We start from the raw sequence: 18,501 nt of genomic DNA, 5'->3' as shown, positions 1-18,501 counted from the left end.
TCTAACTCATTCACTAAGACTCAATGAAAGTAACCCCTCTTCAGTGAAGACTTCTCTAAGAATCCAACTCATTGCTCCAATTTGCTGCTCCAATAACTGTCTGCACACAAGACTGTTAGTGTTAGATTTCACCCAACTGTAATAACACAACTGCCCTAAGAGTACCTTAAGGAGGGATGATGGCTCATTCATCTTGGTACCTCTAGTGACTAACACAGGATGGATGTTTCATGCCCACTTCCAGGGGAGGTAGAGCTCTCAAGGGATTTCCTATCTATACACACATGCACACACACACACACACACACACGCACACACACTCACACTCAGGAAGAAGCAGCCTCTGAATTGTTCAGATTCCAGGGAACAGATGGGCTACATTTGCCAGTGAGGGGAGTCACAATGCAGCACATGTGGGTGGCTTCCAGCAGTGTCTGCACCTCTGTCTCTTCCCTCCCAGTGGCCGCTGTGCAGAAGATCTGACTTGGGCTTCGATGTGATGGGATATGTTAAGCTGGGTTGGGGAAAAGCTCACCTCTTAGTTGGAATCTTCCAAAAGCTGATTCTGAAGCAAGCATCCTAGTGCATGTAATCTACTGGAGAGGGATTCCAAGACACATGGGAAAGGGGGTGGAAAAGTGATCCCAGGAAAGAAAGACAGTCAGTAAAGGGCACATTATCAAGCAAATTACTACTGCAGGCGAATGGAGCCTCACTCCACTGGGGAATTCTGTAAAACAGTGTAGAACACTGCTGTAGAGTCATTCCACTTGAGGGGCAGAGACCTGGAGTCTTTACCCACCAGCTCCTCATAGTCTTGGTTGAAGGTTGTTCTCAGAAGGCAGTTCAGCCTGGAAGGCAGAATGGGGCTCTGGCAACCAGAGTCAATAGGCAAAGAGATGCAGGGACCAAGAGCTGGAAGTTCGGGCCTCATGCACTGGAACGGTGAGTTTCTGGGGATGTGGGCAGAGCCCCAGTAGTGTCTGCCATGGGGTTCAAGTCCATCTAATAGCAGAGCAGAACTCTGCTTTCTTTAGGTACTCTCATGTCATATGTGTGTGTGTGTGTGTGTGTGTGTGTGTGTGTGCATGCATGCATCTCCTTCAGGAACTTGGTTGAGGTGGATGGCTATTATCTGGTGCATCTGTTAGGCATTCTTGGGGCCCTAACCATTGTATCCCCTCAACAGTATTCCAACCTAAGATTTCTGACCACTGGCCAGCCAAGTCAGCCCACAACTTCCACTAAAATGTCTGCTGGATGAAAGATCAAATGAACCAAATGCATGTGTGGCAGAGACTTTAGCACAGGATAATTCATTCAGGCCCTGCATGTAACAGCACTGAGACACCAAAGGCTCTGAGTTCGAATCCCCAGTTCTGCTCAACTCCCTGTTTTGCCCTATCCAAGTCAATGTACCTCTCTGAGCCTCAATTTCCTCTTCTGAAAAATGGGAAGGTAGTGCCTACTCCACGGGTTTGTTGTGAAAAGCAATGAGAACATTGACAATAAAACATTTCTAAAACTTTGAAGCACCACTCAGCTGTGAGTCACTGTTATTAAGGCATGTTTTCCTAGTCAACAACTCTAAAGTCGCCTCAGTAATGGAGGGAACTTCACCCTGATGTCCCACCCGTGAATCCCTCTCCAATTTTCCAGAGGGGCAGTGCCAGCGCCCATCTGGGAGACTTTACACTCTTTGGACTTTCATGGGGAGAGGAGGGGGTGCTGGGAGGAAGGAGGAAGGGTGGAGAACCCTTGGGAGGAACCCTTAGGAGGGAACTAGAGCTCCTGGAGCCCTGCTGTGGGAACCAGCACATTATCAGATTCCCCCACCAGCCTTCATGGTGGACATTATTATCAACGGACTTTTTACAAATGAGGAAACTGAGGCTTAGAGAAAATTCCCTAAACCTCAGACACACAGCCAGAATTTGGCAGAGCTGGGATTCCACATGAGTACTTGGAATTCATGCTCCTTCTGCAACAGCATACTGCACGTGAGTTTAAATTACATCGTGCAGATTGTCTTACAATACAAAGAGCTTGTAATGAGTGAGCTATCTGGAACACATTCCCTGAGAACGCTCAAGGATTCCTTACCTGTCTCTGCTGTGTGCACACCTGTATATTACCATGCACTGGTTACAGAAGGAGAGAACCCAGAAAAATAAAATGTGAATGAACCCCACTCAAAAAAGAAACAAGAAATCTAAATAAACCACTATCTGCAATTCTCTAAGAAGAAATTAAGAGAAGTTATAACAGCTAAAAAGTACCGAGTACCAAATGTGTGCCTGACTGTGTTAAATGTTGTACATATAATACCACGGTTAATCCTGACAACAACTCCATGAGGTAGGTTCTACTCTTATCCCTATTTTACAAATGAGGAAACTGAGGCATAAAGAGACCATATAACATATTTGTAGTTAGCACACAGTGTAACCAGGATTTTCAACTAGTTAATTTGACTCCAAAGCCCACTCATAACCACCAGACCTCGTTGTGTGCGTGTTTAGTCGCTCAGTCATGTCCGACTCTTTGTGACCCCATGGGCTGTAGCCCGCCAGGCTCTTCTGTCCATGGAATTTTCCAGCCAAGAATACTACCCAAGGATCAAACCCAGGTCTGCCGCATTATAGGTGGATTCTTTACCAATTGAGCCAGCAAGGAAGCCCACTAGACCTCACTATATCGCTCTAATCTTACATGTAAATTTCACCTTATACAAAAAAGAAAACTCTGTTAGTGTTTTATTGGAATTGTATTTAATTACTAAATTATATACATGGTCTTCCCTGGTGCCTCAGTGGTAAAGAACCCACTTACCAATGCAGGACACATGGGTTTGATCCCTGGATCGGGAAGATCCCGTGGAGAAGGAAATGGCAACCCACTCCAGCATTCTTGCCTGGAGAATCCCATGGACAGAGGAGCCTGGCAGACTACAGTCCATGGAGTCGCAAAGAGTCAGACTCGACTTAGTGACTAAACAACAACAATGACATATAAAGGAATACTATTAAAGTTGTGGATGAATATCTTGTGTCAACAAAACCAACTAAACTCTCTTATTTGCTCTAACAGTTTTTCTGCAGGTTCTCTTGAATTTTCTGCATGAATGGTCCCAAGATCTGTACAAAGAGGATGGGAGGGAGATTGAATCTGCTTTTCTGTTCCAATCACCTTATTGGTTGTCTGTTTTTTCTTATTGCATTGTCCACCTTCTCTAGAATCAATGCTATATAGAAGTGTTGATATCAGGAATGCTTGTCTTGTTCCTTACTTTAATAAGCACATAGTTTACATTTCACCATTAAGCTATTAAGTAAAACACTTACTGTAAACTTTTGATAGTACTCTTTATCAATTAAAAAGTTTCTTTTTAGTTCCTATTCTGCTAAGAGATTTTTCTGGGGAGCATGGATTAATTCTAATTTATAAGACTTTTTAAGCATTTATTAAAATAAATAATAAATAATGATTATTAAAATAATCATCTGGATTTTATCTTCTAACCTACTAACATTGTAAATTATATTATGTTAATATGGTTCGTGGTGAACCATCCTTGAATTCCTGGGATAACTGTTGGAAATTCTATTCAGTCATAATTCATTTTTTAGCATACTGCTAAAACTATCTGCACTATTTCATTGAGAATTTTTGCATCAATGTTAGTAGTTGAAACTGGTCTTAAAATTTTTTTCTGTTATTGCCAAGCTTTGCATGTCAAGGCTATATTCATTTTGCATAATGAGTTGAGGGAGAATTTTGGTAACTGATTCAACTGCTTAAATTATAATTGTATCATTATGTCATATTTTTCTCCAGTAAATGATGGCAAATTATATTTCTAGAAAGTTGATCATTTTCTCTAACTTTTCAAGTGTATTAGTGTAAAGGTGTTTTAGTCTTATGGTTTTAAGAATACTTCTGTATCTATTATCTATTCTTTCTCTCTCCTTTTCTTTATCAAGGTTTGTCTTTGTCATTAGACTATATTTTTTTCCATATTATATATTTTTACTCTATATTCTCCTCTAATAAACAAATTTTCTATAGCAACTGGATTAAAAATTAATATTTTTAAAGAAAAGCAATTATAAATTATCTGGCAATTAGAAAGTATTTGGCAAATATTAGTAAAGCTAATATGTGAAAAACATTTTTGATCACATATCAGAGACTAGAGATTGAACTATGATAAAGACTTAATTTGTGCTCTCAAGGAGCTCACAGCTGAATTGAGAAGGCAGACAAACAAATAATCAATTAAGTACTGTAGGAAACACAATAGAGTTGAGAAAAAGAACGAGAATGGGAACACAAAAAATGGCTTCCTGAAGGCGGTGATGATGAACTGGGAACTGTAGGATATTTAGGAGTTAGGCAAATAAAGAAATTGGGTATCTCTTGGTCCTACCCTTGGGCCCATCTTCAGTTGACTCAGCTTGAGAATATCTGCCAATGTTTCCCTCTTCTAAGGAAAACAAGGCTCCACTTTGGGCCCAGACACCCCTCTGGTCTATATTCTCCATCACCTGTAGTAACCTCAGTGATATACAGGCTTGGGCAAATGAGAGTAAATATAGAGTTCATTGGTACTTCTCATGTTGAAGAAGCTATCTGACAAAGCCCCTTAGAGTGACAGCCACTCCCCAGCTGCTGATTGTTTGTAAACAGGCCCAGCCTTAGAAGAAATATCAGAACAAGTACATTAAAATAAAAGCTATACAACTCTCTGATCACTCTCTTCCAATTCTCTTCCTTGGGGGTCTCAAGAAACTACTTGGGAGAAGCCTAAATTTCCTGGTCCAAAGATGTTCAGAAAAGTAGGGCTTAGAGTAGCTGAAATTGGACAGAGAGAAATCTGTTTATGGCCATGAGAAATAAGAAGGGATTCTCAGTCCTGGAATACCGATAGCAACCACTCAGCTATGGACTCTCTGAAGAACACCACTGAGCACTTACTACGTACTAAGTGTTTGACCTTATTATTCACCTAATTCTCTCAACCACCTGCGAAGTTGTCATTGTCACCATTCCCAGCTTACAGGTCAAGAAAGTGAAGCTCAGAAAGGTTAGGTGACTTGCCCTGCAGAACTCTGGACCTGAGATTCACACACAGGCAACTTAGTTCCAGAATCCTTGTCCACCATCTCGTATGGGGTCATGTATCCAATGCCTGGGACAGAGCAGACCTTAGGAGACTAAAGAATGGAATGAGTGAAAAGCACAAGTTACCATGAAGGCTGGTAAGCAACATGAAAAATTATTTTACTACAGCAGTTAAGTGAAAAACAACAAAATGGTGGCGGTGGTGGTGGCGTGTGTGTCTGTGTGTGTGTGCGTGCACACACACGTGTGTTAATGATAGACTGGGAAAGAGCATGAGGGAACTTTATGGAGTGACCCTAATGTTCTGTATCTTAATAAAGGTTTGGGTTACACAGGCATATGCAATTGTTAAAACTCAGAGAATGTACATTTGAGATTTGTACAGAGCTTCCCTGATGGCTCAGTGGTAAAGAAACTGTCTGCCAATGCAGGAGACACTGGTTTGATCCCTGATCCGGGAAGATCCCACATGCTGCAGAGCGACCAAGCCTATGTGCCACAACTATTGAGCCTGCGGTCTAGAGCCCAGGAGCTGCAACTACTGAAGCCCAAGTGCCCTAAAACCTGTGCTCGGCAATAAGAGGGGGTTTCTGAATCGGGAACACATGTGAGCCCATGGCTGATTCATGTCAATGCTTGGCAAAAACCACTACAATATGTTAAAGTAATTAGCCTTCAATTAAAATAAATAAATTAATTTAAACTTAAAAAAAAAGACAAAAAAAAAAAAGAGAAGCCACTGCAATGAGAATCCCTCACACCCGCAGTAGCCCCCGCTCTTTGTAACTAGAGAAAAGCCCATGCAGCAACGAAGACCCAGCACAACCAAAAATAAAAATGAATAAAATAAATAAACTACCTTTGTTAAACACCCAGTATGCACCAGTCATTGGATTAGATGCTAACTAAACAAAGCAGAAAAAATGTAACAGACTCTCAATAAAAGTTTGTTTAAAAAAAAAAAAAGATTTGCATGTTTCATGGCATGTAAATTTCAAATCAAGAGAAACAAATGTAAACAAATATCAGACTCTTATTAATTACACACACACTGATGTGTTCTAGGGGAGTTAAAAGATGCCAGCTTTTGAAATGCGTCCAAAAAATAAGGATTGATGGATGAGTGGAGAAATGGCTAGATGGATAAATATGTAATAAAGCCAAAAACAGTAAAATGTCAATAGCCAAATCCAGGTGGTGGGCATACGGGTGTTGGCTGTAATATTCCTTCAGTATTGTTCATTAAACTGTTATGGAAAAGTGTTGAAGGAAAAGATCTTGGTATATTGTGGTGGCGATTGTTTAAAGACCTTTTTTGTTTGCCTGCTGCTTTGCCTGCATCCTGCTATTTATGATGCTTTCCCCTTTAAAAGAATGGAGAGAGAGCCCTGCCTCCCACTCTTCCTTCCTTCCCTCCCTTCCTCCCTCATTTCATCCAGGAAATAGCGACTAAGTGCCAACACTGGGTTGGCAGCAAACCCCTTCTCAGGTTCCCCCTCCTCTATGCTGCTGCTCCCCTTTCCCCAAGCAGCACTGGCTACACCCTCTGATGAGCAACTGTCTTAGGCTCCAACTAAAGTCCATTTGGAGTTACAAGGAGAGCATGGTACTTGGGAACACCGCCATACCATCCACCTTGGAGTGAAAGAATCTGCCTTATCTTTGTATCCCTCACCCCAGGTCTTCGTCTGGCATGCAGTGGATCATACAGGACTGTCTAGGGAACGCAGAAAGAGAGAGAAAAAGTGTCCTGAATCCAGCAGGTAGAATTCTAGATGATTTTACTTTCAAACTTTCTTTACTGGTGTCCGATTGCCTTTTGGATAAGGAGAACACACAGCTTACCCAGGGGCCCCAGTGATGCGGTCGACAAGCCTTTTCACCCATCAAGGGAGGACGAACCTGCTTGCCGACTTGCAGTGATGTTCGTTTGCTTGGCTATGTGTTTATCGTTGGCTTGTTTATTTTCCTTTTGTTTGCCATATGGTTCCTTTAAAATATCCAGAGAAGGAAACCACTATACATAAAGAAATTTGAATTTTTGAATGCCCGCTTCCCATCTGAAATGTCACTTGCACGTTAAGTCTCTGTCCCTGAGTTGCTGTGGCAACCTCGGCAGCACTCTTTGCCCGGGGTGACAAAGGGGCCCTTTGTTAGCCGGGAGGCCAGGTCTGGGTGCAGGGACATCCTATTCAGCCCATCGTAACAAAGGAGCACACGTCCCCCTCTCTGAGCAGGGCAGCCGCCTGCCCGATTATGCCTGCACTGTTGACAACCTTCCATGGGGAGACCGGGAAAAGAAATCCCCTATTATTGGCATCTTTGAGCCAAAGTTGTTTTTTTCCCCCTTTTTCTCTCTGTGCTGCTCGCTGTACAAAAACCCCTGCAAAGGGCCCCACTCATGCTCTTGCAAAGAAAAAATACCAATTGTGAGGCCTCCTTGGAAGAGGGACGCGGTTCCCAATCTTAATTGAATCTCCTAAACTTGGTTATTAAATGGCAACTCCGGCAGCAGTGGGTGAGCAAATGGGTTCTTCAAATTTTAGCAAGTGGACTGGCTCTGGCCCAGAAAAGCGTGCTGGCCACCCTTGGATCTGGAGTGATCTCTGTTCCCAAGAGCAAGGGGCTTGTGCTAAGGGCAGAGGACCACCCCTCACATACCAGCATCAGATCTGGGGCTCAAGCGTGTCACTCAGCCTTGGACTCTCCTCGTCCCTCAAAGTTGAAATCCCAGGGAGGAGGTGGGGCTAGGCAGTACCTAGGGAGATGACTAAACTGGTCCTGTGACAGCAAAGCCAGGAACCCAGCATCCTGACTTCCAGGCCTAGGCTCTTCAAGGTCACTGGTGGGTGGAGAACAGCCCCAGACCCAGGCTACATCCTTGGCCCTCCCACTGCTGCAGAGCCTTCTGCCCGCAGGTGAGGCTCAGCTGAGGCTCTTAGGGCCTTTTTCATGTTCTCTATCACTATTCCCATCAGCGTCATCTTTCACATTCCTCTTTCTGATCCAGCAATGTATGTATTAACAGAAGCTAAGACTGGATCTCCAACAGAGCCAGAACTGTCTTATTCACTGTGCGCAAGCACAGTGCCCGGCATAAGACGTGTACTCTGAAAGTATCTGTTGAGCCAGTGAATCAAGAATGAGCGAATCTCTCAGTCCGGATTCATTTCATTGTACCAACCACTCCTTGAGGTCAAAGTCATCTTCCTCACTTAATTCCATTCCTGCTGTCCTCTGTTGGCAGGCCCAGTGCTGGAGCAGGCTATCCGGATGACAGACGTGGTCCCTGCCCAGCAAGGGCTGCATTCAGACAGTTGTGTGTGCAGACCGTGCAGTGGAGGACAGCGAGTACCCAATATGGGAGTGACCCTGGGCTGCAGGAAGCAAGAAGGGAGGATGCAAGGAGCACAGAAAGACTTCCAGGCCGAGGACACTCCCCAGCAAAGGAATGGCCAGAGCGGGCTGAGCAAAGAATAATGCTTTGTTCAGATAAAACAGCAAAAGCAAAAAAGCAGAGTGGTGAAGTATTAATAGTCCATGATATGTAATAGCCCCGTGAAGCTGGCAATAGGTAGAGAGTACAGAGCATGGCAGGGAGGCCTGGATACTGCTGGAGAGACAAAGCCAGAGGGAGGACCCTATGAGCCAGGCTTAAGAGCTCAAAGCCAAGGCGACCATGAACAGTTGTACATGTTGTGTACTGTGTAAAGAGGGTGAGTAGAGTCGAAATCCAGCCTGCATTCTGTTGGCTAAGCCCAGTGGCCACGTCCAAATCCTTCTACTTAAAAGGGCAGTAAGGTCAGTTTGCAAAAACATAAGTTACTCAGATGCCTATTCCCAGGGGTGGACAACAGTGTCCTCAGTCCAAACTCCAGGCAGTGTTTGTTGAGGGGAGGGGGTGAGAAGTCCAAAGGAAGGCCAGGCAAGAATCAGGATAAATTACCAGTTTCACCAGGATCATTAGGGCCTACTTGGGTTGCCAGGAAGATGCACACTCCAGTCCACCCAAATTTTCTAGCCTTCCACAACACAGGGTGAAGGTATTTGCAAAGGAGCAGCGAAAACTCTCAACCTCCTAATTAAGAGAAGAGAGGGCAGGAGGGGACAGAGTATGCAAAGGGGTGGAGGTTCTGGTTTTTGAGGTCTCCATGGGATGGGGCTAGAGGAACTATGAGAAGGCTGAGGATGGTATAGTGAGGCCCGCAGGTTTTAATTTAATACAGGGGAGTGGCAGCACTAAGGGAGAGACAGTCTCTTGGGTGTGTCCTCAGCAGTGAGGGTAGGCTGGCCTTCAGAGAGAACGTGAGGTCCAGGACCAGAAGACTGGGCCGTGAACTGGATCCTGAGATGGGAGGATGAAGCCTCAGGCCAGTAACTGGACCATGAGCTCCTCCAGGAAGGACGGGCTGGAATCTGCTTTGTGTTCCAGGTGTCCAGCCCTGCTTCTTATACACGGCACATGAGCTATAAATATTTGTTCAATCAATGACTGAATTGATAACATCAATGACCCCAATATTCTGAATGTTACCTGTGAATGTCTGAGAGGTTTGGAAGGGAAGGAAGCAGGAGAAGGTGTGCCAGGGGAGGCGAGTACACAGAGACAGTGTCTCTTTTAGGGTAATGTTAACTGCTGTAACAAATAACCCCCCAATGTCACTGGTTTAAACTCACTGTTACTCTTTGATTGACAGCTTTCCTCCATGTGGTGATTCAGGGATCCATGCTTCCTCTCTCTCAGGCTCTATCATACCCCAAGGGTCTTGGAGCCCTCTGCATTGAGCAGGCAGATAAAGGCCAGGAGAAGGGAGAAGTTCCAGCTACTTCATACAGACCCCAACCAGGAAGTGACCCGTCACTTCCGCTCCCCTTCTCTGGATGAGAACTAGTCCACAGCTCACCCTGGATGCAAGGAAGGCTGGGAAATGTAGTCCCCGCCTGGAAAGACACCTCTTCAGAACAATGGAAGGGGCGGCCCTGATGTTTGGTTCATGGACACAGGAGGTGACAGGGATGTGAAGAAGGTGGGTAGACAGATGTGGTCATGGCCAAGGACAAGAGCAGCCATCAAGTAAGCCTTGAATTGAGCTCTCAGCCTTGCTTGAGATTCTAACTGGACCATGCAGGTGAGTTTTGTGGGGGTGGGGATGGACTCTCTCACATTGGATCCTCATGGAGTCTTGGGAAATAGAACTCATCAGCTCATGACCCCATTTAGACAGATGAGGAAACAGGGCCTCAGAGAAGACCTTGGCCAAAGTCAGAAGCCAGAACTAGAACCCAGGGCATCTGTTTCCCAGTCTTGTGCTGACCCACCTAGTCCCCGACCTCTAAATCAGTTCCCCAGAACATGACTGAGATTTTTGTGTCATTTCAGAAAAATAGCCCAGCACATCACTCTCTTCTGCCAGAGCTTGGAGAGAGCAGCCTGTGGCCATCAAGACTGAGTATTTGCTTTTACTGACAGCTGGGAGGAGGACCCTTTATTGTCAGCCTCTGTGGGCAGGGCTTGGCCAGGCTCTCCCTGCTGGGTCAGGAATTCTTCCATTATTGCTCAGCAACTCGGTTACAAAATATAGGATCTTTGAACTTGTTTTTAAACACTATCAACTGAGCTCTGTGTTCCTTAATATCCCTTTGTCCTGAAACTGGACCCCGACAAAAATATCTTTTCCATCAAAAATTCAAAGGGACCCTTACAAAGTGACAGAGGATTAGATAGCAGTATTTATGATAAAATCCCCCCCTCCTTTTTTTTTTTTGGCTTAGCACCAAAAATCAAATGCCAAAAAGGCAACCCATCTCAGCTGCTTTCAAACTGGCTGTGTCAGTTCAAAGATTGTTTCACTGTGGACATTGTGTGACCCTGTGTTTGCGCCTCCATGAAATTAATAAGCAATGGAGGTCCATGAGCCCTTTATCTCAGTGTCTCCCCTACACCTAGCACACAGCAGGTTTAGGAAACAGAATGGAAACCCAAACCCTGGTTTTTCTCCCCAAGAAGGCAGTGACTTAGAGTTGCTGAGAAACCTGTTATTCATGGTTTTCCATTTTAAACCTGTGTTCTCACATTGCCTTAAAATGTGTCAACAAAGGCATGGAGAATACTCCCAGCACCCAACATGGTGTGGATCAGAGCAAATGATCAATAAGTCATCTTTGAATGAATGAACCAATTAAGTAATTAATGTCCCAAGATGGGCTTTCATACATGACATCATTTCCTGAAAACAAGGACATGAGGGTACCTCCTCTTTAGCAAAGGGAACTCACTGCAAACTGGAGGATTGGGGTGTGCAAAAGTGACATTTCTGGGGCCTGTGACACTCCCCTCTGACCTCAGATCCTACCCACCTATGGCTCTCATCCCCACATCTTCTCTTCCAATCCCTTCCTTGACGCTGCTCACAACCTCCACATCTCCCTCCCCCCATCTACCCTCAGGCTGCACACCTCTTGCCCCCTACCCACCGGTTCTACCCACTCACCCTCCAGGGTGGACGCCCAGGATGGCCTCAAGTTCCCTGGGATCAGCCTCAGGGAAAGAGGACTTGGATGACTCCTCCTGGTCCCCATGGCTACCCCTTTGGTGGGGAGGAACAGGAGGATCCGTGGGGGCCTCTGGGTGGAGCAGTGGGGTTCTTTCAGCTCCTGGTACTTAGCAACCTCCTCATGGCCCAGCCTGCCCACCTGGAAGATGAGGTGGAAACCTACTGGAGGAAGGGCCAATGGAGTCTAAGGCAGTGAACCTAAGCATTTATTTAACCTTCAACTTTAACCTCAAAATTAATCTTAATGCTATTAACCCCTTCTCTCAGATGTTTTAAAGTTTTTCTTCCACATTAGTGTTTATCTTTTAGCTTCAAGCCTTCTTTTGCTGTATAGAAATGTCCTCTAAAAAACAAAAACAAACAAAAAGAGAAATCTGTTCTCTTGCAATTTCAATCTGTCAATCTTTTCCTTTAGTTTTTCTAAAAGATCACGAAAATGTTCTCTTGAGTTTTTTTATGCTGTATGGGTTTAAGGATTGCTTCCCCCCGACGCCCTTTTCATCTTTGATTTATCTCTGAAGTTTATTTTGGAGTAAGACCTGAGGATAGTTTTTAACTTAAATTTGTATCCCAAGGGCGAGTCAATTTAGATAGGATTTAATAAATAATTCATCATTTCTTCCTCAAATGTGAAATACTCACTTCGTTATATGACAATAGCCATGGACCCTTCAGTCTATATTTTCATTCTGGGGCCTCTTCACTTCATCACCCCATCTCTTTTACTGACAACATGTTTTATGAATGGGTGAGTCCCACTCATGCTTCCTTTTGAGGAAAGGCTATTCTATTCTTTCAAACCTAATGGTCATGATTTATAATAACTGTTAAATCCCCATCAATTTGAGGGAGAGGTTTTTATTGGGATTACCTTGAATTAAAGACTAATCTAAGAGGACTTCCCTGGTGGTCCAGTGGTTAACACCCTGAGCTTCCACTGCAGGGGGTGCGATCCAACCCCTGATGGAGGAGTAAGATCCTGCATGCCATGTGGTATGGCCAAAAAATTTTTTTAATTTTTTAAAATAAAGACTAATCTGGAGAAGGAAATGGCAACCCACTCCAGTATTCTTGCCTGGAGAATCCCATGGACAGAGGAGCCTGGCAGGCTATAGTCCATGGGGTCGCAAAAAAAATAAAGGCTAATCTAAGAAGAATGTACATCCTTTCTATACCAATACTTCCTATTCAGGATAGGAAGCCCTATTATGTACTTATTACTGTATTGATTAAAGTCCTATTTTATATCCTTGAGCAGAGATTCATGATTTTCTCTTTCTGGTTCTTTCATTATTCTCTCCATATTAAACCATTTCCTGATCTTGTTTCCAGGAACCCTCCTTGATGCACTGTTTTGCTTGACTCCCAGGACATCACATTCCCCTTCTTTTCCTCCTACCACCCAAATGGCTCCTTCATGGAATCTTTTGCTTGCTCCTTCCCTGCTCCCAGACTTCTCAAATGGGCCCTGGAGCTCAGACTTAGAATTCTCAAGGATTCTCCTAAATAAGTGAGTACTTAAGTGACAGATATCTCTGTGCTGGGATTTCCCTGGTGATCCAGTGGTTAAGAATCTGCCTTCCGATTCAGGAACGCAGGGGTTTGATCCCTGGTCAGGGAACTAAGATCCCACTTGCCATGAGGCAGTGAGGCCTGGGCACTGCAACTACTGACACCATGTGTCTTTAAAAAATAAAATCTTTTTACAAATGGGTCTTCCCATGGTTTCAGTATTTTTCTCTTTATGATTCCTCTCCAGTGGGAAACACTGAGCAAAAGAGCCAAGTAGGGTAGAATTCCTTATTATGTCAGTACTGACCATGGTTGCTTGGCTCAGAGCAGAGAGCTTTGGGATGCTGGGGTAAGAAAGCTACTTTGTCTTTGAGTTAAGCTTCCATGTTCATCTATGAGGATAGTAATCTCGATTTGAAATGCCAATGCAGGAGCTACATTTAGAAGGAAATTATGGTAGATTGCAAAAGTGGCCCCTCCTCTACATGCAGAAGAATGATTTCTAAACTCCTCAGTCCAGGCTTCAAAAATCTATTCATACTCTGTTTATAGTGTGGCCTTGGGGAAAGTAACACCTTCTGAACCTCTGTTTCCTGGTTAGTAAAATGAAGGCAATAATATGTAGTTGCTGTGGGCAATTCATTCATTCATTCAACAAGCATGTGCCTGCCATGCACTTGGTCTTGTTTTCAACACTGGGAACCCAGCATGTTTGATAAAACAGACAAAAACACTCATGCCTTCATGGGACTTACATTCTAGGAGAGGACAGACAATAACAAAATAAACAAAATTATCAGAGCTAGTGTAAATGCTAAAAAGAAAAACAAACAAACAAAAAAAGGAAATGGGATGGAGTGAGGGGCTTGCATTTGAGGCAGGAAGGACTCTTCTTAAGGTGACATTTGACTGGAGCAAGTCAAGGGTGAAAGAAGCAAGATAGTTTAGGTGCTAGAGTGATTATTGAGGAGAGAGGTAATGGTGGCTTAGGAAGGGTAGCCATGAAGATGGTAAAGACACCGTACCCTGAGTGTGTGTGTGTATGTGCGCGTGTGTGTGTGCATGCATTCAGTCATTCAGTCGTGTCCGACTCTTTGCAAGCTCATGGACTGTAGCCTGCCAGGCTCCTCTGTCCATGGGATTTTTCAGGCAAAAATACAGGAGTGGGTTGTCATTTCCTCCTCCAGGGGATCTTCCTGACCCAGGGATCAAACCTGCATCTCCTGTGTCTCCTGCATTGCAGGTGGATTCTATACCGCTGAGCCTTGGGGAGGCAGAGCAGGAGGAGGAGACGTAGTAAGGACTAGAAGGTTCAGCCTGCGAAAGTATAAGAGTTGAGCTACCATTGAGATTGAGGGTGCAACAGGCATGGGGGAGATCAGGAGCTGTTGGAACAAATTCACTGGAGAAGTCTGTTCACTTCCAGGTGCAGAAAGCAGGCAGGTAGGAGGATGGATGCATGAGTCTGGAGCTCACGGCAGTAGCCCAGACTAGCAATACAAATCCAGGCTTAAGTAAAAGAATCAGATAAAGTGTTTGGACCCCTGTGAATCTTAGGAGACAGACGGGTCCATGCCAGGCTGACTTCCTGCTAACTTAAACATATCAACTGCACAATTTAAATTGATGCCTCTGTAAAATCACGCACTTTTTACACGTCACAGTCCTTCCGAGTCTCTCACGAATGGGTCTGAGCATTATCATCAGGAGGACCTTCAGAGCTCTCCCCAAACACTCATTCCCGAGTTAATCATGCCTTTGCCAGATTCCAGCTCAACGGGTCAGGTCTTCATTCTATAAAAGCTCCCCACGTGGTTTTTGTGGACACCCAAGTACCATCCATTGGTCAGAACCTTGGGTGCTAAAGTCATAATGCCAAGAATATTGTAAAAGGGCAGACCGAGGGGCCGCAATAAGGCGGCCGTGGCGGCGGCTGAGCAAATAAGATGGCAGATTCTCTGAAAGCACTGTCTGTTTACAACAAAAGCAATTTTAGTGGATTTCATGCCGACTCTGGGTGCAAAGCCTCGGTCTCCCTGCCCACTAGGGAGTACCCATCTGAACAGGTCATCGTGACAGAAAAACACATTCTTTTGCACTTCCTACATCAGCAATGGGACAGAAAGAGTGCCGCCAAGAAGAGACCTGGAGGATGAGAGCCTGGCACCCCGCACCCCCGCGAGGTCGCGCGGACGACGGCCCCGACGTGCTCGAGGACACTTAAGACTCACGCTCAGGCGCCTGCTGTCTCCTCGGCTCCTCGCCCACCTGCCTTGTGGAAGCGCCCCCCACCCCCACCCCTCCAGCGGCCCACCACGCCCCTTCCACACCGCCTCCAACCTCATAAGAGCCAGTGTATTTATTTTCCTTGAGTTTTTATTTATGCTAGTAAAACGTACCAAGTGATGGTTACAGGGGACGTCAGACCCAGTAATGTGATGTGGTAGATGCTTAAGAAAATAAAAATACTCACCTCCCCCCTCCGTCCAGGTCTCCTTCCTCCTCTTGCCCCCCAGTTCTCCTCTGGAAAACTGGAGCATGTCAATGAGGGTCTAGAGCTGGAACCCTGCTGTGGCTGGCCAGCAAAAGTGGGGGGCCCTTCTCCCAGCCCCCTCCTACAAGTCCACGCCTTAAAGACTTTGCCTTGTCTCAAGTTACACTGGGACCTATTCTGTGCCCAGACCTTGCTCTAAGACTGAGTACTGGGGAGAAGTCAGCCCTTTCGGATCTTTCTCTTAAGTCATTTTATCATGGACTAGTGCATGCTTCGCGTCCACCCCAATAAAAGGATCTTTCCTTGAAAAAAGAGAGAGAGAGAGAGAAAAGAAAAGAAAGGGGGGAAAGAAATATCCAAGTAATAGAGGTGGGTATGCTTATCCTCGCTTCCCAGGTGGCATGTGTGGTAAAGAATCCGTCTGCCAGTGCAAGGAGACACAAGAGACACAGGTTCGATCCCTGGGTCAGGAAGATCCTATGGAAGAGGGCCTGGCAACCCACTCCAGTGTTCTTCTTGCCTGGAGAATCCCGGGGACAGAGGAGCCTGGCGGGCTACCATCCACAGGGCTGCAAAGAGTCAGACATGACAGAAGTGACTCAGCATGCACGCACGAATGCTTATCCTCATTTTATAGGTAAGGAATCAGCAGCTCAGAGATGAGACAGGTTTCCTAGCGTCACATAGCTGGTGGCTGACAGCCAGGGGTAGACACAGGTTTCCAGGTCAGATTCAGTGGTGTTCTTAGCACCACACCACTCTGCTGCTCGGTCACTCATCATCCCACCGAGGCGGAGAAAGCCTATTCTGGGAGTTTGAGTGATAGATACGTGTCAGGGGTAAGTTTCCCTGTCCTCTTAGCCAACTCTTCATCCTGAAAGAGGTAAGGATTGAGTCAATTTGTCCCAAATCCTAGTAAAATCAGAGTCGCCGGGAGAATTCCTATGCCTCCATCCCCAAAATTATGCTTCGTTAGATCAGAGTGAGAAACACAGTCTTAGATGCAAAGTGCTGGCTGCTCCAAACACTCAATCATTTCTCAGAATCTTTCTTCTGTTTCCCTCAGGTGCCCAGCATCAGATCGTGAACCTCCCCCAGCTTGGCTCTGGTCCTTGGGTCCTGGCAGGAGAGGGTTAAAGCCCTGAGAACTCGGGACTCTTCTCTCATGAGAATGGAATGTGGAGGGGAGCAGCTGAGCGGGATGCGGGCTGTCCAGGGCTGAGCTTGGCCATTGTTGCAGAACAATTGACCCCCAGGAACAGAACAGCAGACGCTAATTATCGGACACTCGTGTTGTCTTGTAATTATGAGGCCTCTGGAACCATTAGCATAAGAAACTAAGCCCACTGGCTTGTTTTGGTCATAACTTTTCCCAAACTGCTCCGCTCAGAAATCTGAAGAAGTAAGACTATTAACTCAGTTTCATAAAAGACTCAGTCCAGAGATTCTTGGGTTTTGGTCACGCTAAAATCTCCCAGTTGCTTGAAACATATGCGGATTCTCAGGACCCACTTCCAGAAACTTGGGTTTGGTGGAACTGAGTGGAAAGGAAGGTAGGTTAGCCATTGAAATTCACAGAAGTCCAAATTTTGCCCTCCTTGAGAGTTGGCAGAAGTCCTGGCAACCATACTGGAGTTTTCTAAGTACCCTCGCTCCCTTACCAAGGACTCTGATGCTCAACTGTTGTTGCCTGAGCCTTGTGAGTTAATCAACACACTCTCAAACATGGACTGAACCCCAAGATAGCTCACCAGGAAGACCAAGTCGAATGACTATTTCTCTGCACACAACCTCAGATCTGATGGGAAAATAAGAATACAGAGAAGACAATGATATAAAACTGGAGTGATTAAGGCTCTGAAGAGAGGAAAGGATGAAGGAGGAAAATGACCTCATCTGAGGGTCCTTCGGTGTCTGATCACTGAATTAGGTGACTTTAGACATGAGTCAGAAATCTATGGTAATCTAGCTTGGGCAACATAGATTAAGTGATGTGTGTGTTTGTTTAATATGGAAGGAGCTACAGCTGCTGCAGAAATAACCGGAAACCAAAGAGAAATGCCTCCAGAGAGCTCTCTAGGCTTCATTCTTACACGCTGACTTCCTGGGCCACCTGCACACCACCAACTTCCTGCCTCACACCTTCCACACTCTGCCATCTGAAAGATGCTACATCTCTTCCTTTAACTCCAATTTGAAAACTCCTAGGAAGACTTCTGATTGGCCCAATGGGCTCCATTCTCCAGCTCTGGTCCAGGGAAGAAAACTGCAATGATTACAGCCCATAGAACCAAAGGGTGAAGACAGGATAGGAAACCTCTCCCTCAATAAGAGGAGACAAAGATTGAGCAAAATTTGGTCCCTATCACTACATACCCTATTCCATTTAATTCTCACAACCAGGTTGGGAAGAGGTAAACACTGCTAAAGTGTTCTAAGACCTTTGCATTGACTGGGAAGAAGATAAAAACTCACATTAATGTTGGACTTTTATCAGTCAAGGACACTTGTTGTAGTCTCTATGGTAGCCTTTAAAGGAATAGTAAAAGTATGCATAATTACTAAGATGACAAAAGAAGAGGCCACATAAACACAAACTTCAACAGAAAAAAATAAAGGATAGAGGAAAATAGAAATTACACAGTAAAATGGTAGACTCAAACTTAAATACATTCTTAATTACACTAAATATAAATAGTCAAAAGTGTCAAAATAAATACAAAGATAAACTATATTAAAAAGTATAAAACTCATATGTTCTTTAACAAGAGATAAATCTGAAATAGAAGGATACAGAAAAGTTGAAAGTAAGATGTC

This window comes from Cervus elaphus, chromosome 23 (genome assembly GCF_910594005.1).
Source record: "Cervus elaphus chromosome 23, mCerEla1.1, whole genome shotgun sequence".
NCBI lineage: Eukaryota > Metazoa > Chordata > Mammalia > Artiodactyla > Cervidae > Cervus > Cervus elaphus.
Note: the sequence above shows the minus strand (reverse complement) of the source record.